Here is a 5,000-nt window from a genome sequence, read left to right as displayed (position 1 = left end):
ACCGAAAAAGAGGGGAGACATAGCAGAGGCGCCAGGATATATATAACAAAAAAAGGCGACCGAATCCAAGGTCTCGGAGGAAGGAGGAGGAGGTGGGCGGGGCTTCGGAGGAAGGGGGAGGAGCCGCGGGAGGACCTGGGAGGGGCGTCAGTTCATTCAGTCAGTTTCAGTCAGTCAGTTGTCAGCAGAGCGTCAGCGGGGAAAGGAGGAAGGAGAGGCAGCAGGTAGGGGATCCCTCCTCGCGTTTCCACTCAGCAGGAAGTCACATGAACAGAGAATAGCGAAATATAGAGCGAGGAAACAGGGTGGGTGGGTAGGAGTGAGTTAATTGCAAGATTTTTATTTTTCAATCATTTTTAATTTATCATTGCCATCCAACCGATCAATAATATCAGAACTATAAAAAAACAACAGGAAGCCACCACAGACAGGAGGGAGATTCACACATCCCACAGGAACCCACACGCAGAAAAAAAAGCCACACATAAAAACACAGGAAGTTGAAAACCAGGAAGAAACAAGAAGGGGCCTTTTTTGTGCTATGAAAGATACTACTGTACCAAGGACGCTGGCGGGGTTGCTTACTAACTCTTTTATATTTTCCTTTTCCCATGTATTCTCTTTCTCAGTCTTTCTCGGGGGAGTTGTGAGGAGGGAGTTGTGTGTGCTGAGAGGTTATTTGTAAGGTGAGTGAGGTTTTGTTGTTAATGAAAAGGTTGTTGTTGTTGAGTTTTGTGTGTTGTAATGTGTTATGTGTTTGAATTTTTTTTTTTATTATTTTTTTTGTTTGTTTCTGTTTGGCGTTGTGTGGAAAGACGAGGGAGTTGTGAGGTTATTTATGAGTTAATGTGTTGTATGTATATATTTGTGTATATTTTTCTGTATTGTTTGGTGTTGTGAGGAAATACTTGTGTGTTGTGAGATTGGTGTGAAGTTATTGTGAGTTTAGTGAGTTAGTTGATTATGCTGTGAATGTAAGTAAGTGTTATATATATATTTTTTCTCTTTGTATAAGTGTGTTGTGATGTTATTTGAGAGAATATTGAGTTTGTATGAATGTAAGGTTGTTATGCAGTTATATAGTAATGTTATATATATATTTTTCCATTTTTTTTTCAGAGTTATGAATTTTGTGATGAGTGTTTATGAGGTTGCTCTAAATTTGTTATAAGGCTTATTGTGTCATTTTGAGATGGTTTACTGATGTTATATATATTTTTCCTTTTATTTCAGTCTTTGGTGTTGTGAGGAAGTACATTTGTTGAGAGATTATTATGAGATTAATGAGTATTGTATATATATTTTGTACTTCAGGTGGAAAGCTTATGAGGTTATTGAGATCATTATGACTGTCATGAGGATTAGTGATGTGTTTTCACTGTCATTTTTCTGTATTTTTATGTTGGTATGTTTGTTATGTTAACTGCCGTGTTGTCTGCATTCTTTTTTTTTTTGAGGTTATTGAGAGCAATAGGAGTATTTGTGTGAAGGTTATATTGGGTTTATGTTGTCATGATGATGTTAAAATATGTTTTATGAGGTTTTGTTTAGTTTATGAGGTTCGCGAGTGTTGTTATGAGGTAGTGTTATAATGTTATTGCAGTGTTAATGTTATGTTCTGCTGTTACTGTAATCTGAAACTTGTTTTACTTCAGGAAAAAAAAAGTTTTTACATTTATGAGGTTTGTAAGGCTGTTATGAGGTTACAAAATATTCTTTTATGTAGTTGTTTTTTGTATTATGTGCTTGCCGTTGTTTAAAAAAAAAATACTGGGTTATTAAATACCATTTGTTTTAGAAGAGGAAAAAGATAGGGTTATTTTTGAGTGCAAGTTTATTGAACACTGTTTTTGTTGGCTGTGTTATTGTTATATTACACTTCTCTTATGGTGTTATTGTGGTGTCTCAAATAATGGTTTTATTGCCCCCACCCCTTTTTTTTTGAAGGCAATAAAACAGGCAAAGTAGAAAATGGGTTACCTTTTTGTGAAGTTTGTACAAGTTTTGCTGGACTGTTACGAAGCCTATTTGTGTATATTTTTATAATATATTGTTTGTTATTATTGTATATATTTTTTTTAGTGATATTAAGTATGGTTTTGTTGGGAGTTTTAATGGGGTCGGAGGTTTGTCTTTGGTCATTTGTGTCTGTGATGCCATTGTGAAGCTAGTAGACTATTTTAATTCCTTAGAAGGGTATATTATTATTTTTATACTATTTTATAGCAGACGCTAGTATCTCTGCCGTTGGTTCCGCAGATTGGCACTACCTCTGCTCGGCACTACATTGGCAAAGACCAAACAAACCACTGCCTATTTTCAGAATAAGTCAAGTTCACCTACAAAGTCAAGTTCACTTATAAAGTCAAGTTCACTTATAAAGTCAAGTTCACTTACAAAGTCAAGTTCACTTACAAAGTCAAGTTTAAGTGTTTCCTTTATCTCTTTGAACATATCCTGGTTAAGCACAGCTAGCTGAAGGTCCTACCAGCTTATAGCCTAATATGGAAGCATATCAAGGTCCATCGTGCTAGAATTTTTTGTGGTTGAGGTTTGTTGTCCTTTGCTGGAGCGTGAAGTGTGGAGGCCACGGTGATCGCTTTACACTTCTTGGACTTAGCAGTTACGAATTGCATAACATAGATATTGTAGCCGTTGCGTTTTACAGAATTCAATATGTTTTATCTGTTACAGATTATGGAATGCGTCAGTTGATTTAGTCATTATGTGGTATAGGATATAGCACATATTTTAGCCGTTATTTTATTTTTTTTGTTTACTTTTAGATATTCAGTTTCATTTATTTTATTTGTTTTGATGTTATTAATGTTACTCTTACTTCGTATAAATGTTATTTTGTGGATGTTGTTAATGCCAATTTAGTTTAATTAGCTTCGAGTAAGAAAGCCATGTTAAAGGGATTTTTCTGGTATTATTTCATGTATTTTCGACACAGTTACACTGTTATTGCGGTATTATTAATGTTGATTTTGTGGGACTGTTGGACATTATGCTGGATAGCGAATATGTTTTATAATGATTTACTTTCCTTTATCACAATGTCGTGTGAATAATTTCATTTTGTTTGCATTACTTTTGTGGCTGATTAATTTCTATTTGTGTTTGTTATTACTATTTTTATTTCTTTATTACTTTTATTTCACCTTTATATGCGTAACACCAGGGGCATACATAGTTAGTTTTATTAGGGGAGTGTCAGCCTCTAACTTGCCGACAAAGTGGGTGTGTCCACAGTTCAACCATACCCCCTGAAGAGAAAGAATAGATAGATTGGCTTGTTAAAAACTTTCAAAATGTGTCTAAAAAAAGAGGTTTAATGCTGTGAGATTCAATAAGACCCTGTATATAAAAACTTAAATTTCTCTGAATAAGGGAAGAAATTTGCCGACAGAAAGACGATTAAGGGGCGTTGTATCCTTGTATACCCTCCCTATAGTAGACTGTTGTATTGTCTTCATGCCTGGGTTATGTATACTGTTTTCTAGGGTTCAGTTTGTAAGATTATGAAATTCTATGGAGGTATTAATACTGTTATGTTTTTAAAGTGTATATTTTAAGTTTCGTCCATTACTGATTGTGATTGTGTCTGACTGTGTTATTTGTTATCTGTTATGTAGATTTAAATTGCTGCTTTTATTGTTATTCTAAGTAGATACATATATCAGTGGATACATTTTTGAAGATATGTGTTTGTGATATATCAGTGTTGATATTAGGAAGAGATAACTTTATCATATTTCGCTTTTTAAAGAGACAGATTTAGGGAGTGTATGAGAAAAAACAGGGGCTTTGTGTGAGGGAAAAATAAAAGTAAAATATATATAGGTTTTCAAATGTTACTTGAATAAGAGGATCAAAAAGTCCATGTATTCTCTAGATTTTATTATAATGCAAGAATAGAAAGAATAGAAAATATTTCTAATAGTTATTGCTGTTCATTCAGGAGTCTTGTCATGATTATGGTTCCTTTTGTACATTTCTAGATTTTATCAGCTCGTAAGAATTACCTTATAATGTCATAAGGAGTTAAGTATTAGCAGTAACTGTCCTTTAGGCTTTTCATAAGTTGGCAAAGGAAGAGTATCTACTTTGGAAATGTTTGCCTAAATATCAGTCATGGATTGATTGCTGAGGGACATCTGTCTGTCTATTTATCATTCTGTCTATCTCTATCAGTTAATCTATCCTCTCTACGAGTAATCTATCTCTCTCTCTCTATCTATCTATCTATCTATCTATCTCTCTATCTATTTATCTGTCTCAGTCTATCTAATCTATCTAATCTATCAATCTATCCATCCATCTATCTATCAGTCTATCTATCTATCTATCAATCTATCTAGCTATCAGTCCATCTGTCTATCAGTCCATCTATCTATCAGTCTATCTATCTATCTATCAATCTAGCTGGATAAAGCACTCAGGGTATACTTTCGCTGTATTAATATGTATTTGCATTTTGTATGAGCAAGCTTGCTGTGCTGGCAGATAGATTGCAATAGATGTGACTGAGGCTATATTTGATCAAAAATCTTATCGCAATTGACTCTTTGATAGTTACTAATTTTGTTTATTTTGCTTGGTGTTAATAATGAGATCTCAATCGTTTCTCTAGCCGTTGAAAAAAAATTGATTGTAAATAAACTTTACGGAATGTGGTGGTATGTGATTTTCTGCATTGTCTGGTTGAGGAAGAAAACAAGAAAAAATACGGTGGTTGTGATTATTATTTTTTTTTTTTTAGAGAGAGAGAAAACTAATAAGGTGATGATAAGTCTTGATCTAATCATAGATGTATCACAGGTTGGCAGAGCTATAATGAACTGATTAGGATTAGGTTTAGATGGGATGAAGAATATATGTATTTATTATGTTTGGTGGTGATGGTTTTTGGCGATGACCTTGGCTTTGGTTTGGCTTGACTTTGACTTTGGCCTTGGCTTTGGCTTGACTTAATTTGACTTAACACAAGTTGAATT

At 34.1% G+C, this 5,000-nt stretch overlaps 2 protein-coding genes across 3 annotated transcripts in view; one reads left to right on the top strand and one right to left on the bottom strand.

Annotated features, from left to right (window-relative positions):
- Positions 1–5,000, bottom strand: part of LOC119568145 (tyrosine--tRNA ligase, mitochondrial-like) — a gene marked incomplete in the record, with an annotated part of 46,202 nt that overhangs the window by 32,854 nt on the left and 8,348 nt on the right.
- Positions 106–5,000, top strand: part of LOC119568146 (coiled-coil domain-containing protein 115-like) — a 42,956-nt gene continuing 38,061 nt past the window's right edge. Inside the window, exon 1 of one of the 2 annotated variants that reach the window (XM_037916547.1) lies at positions 106–224. The gene's annotated coding sequence lies outside the window, so the exon portion shown is untranslated. Of the gene's footprint in view, positions 225–542; positions 687–5,000 lie in introns of those variants that run through there. The other variant, XM_037916544.1, reaches the window with a different exon arrangement.

The sequence above is a fragment of the Penaeus monodon genome, chromosome 43 (genome assembly GCF_015228065.2).
Source record: "Penaeus monodon isolate SGIC_2016 chromosome 43, NSTDA_Pmon_1, whole genome shotgun sequence".
NCBI lineage: Eukaryota > Metazoa > Arthropoda > Malacostraca > Decapoda > Penaeidae > Penaeus > Penaeus monodon.
Note: the sequence above shows the minus strand (reverse complement) of the source record. Positions and strands in the feature narration are given on the sequence as shown.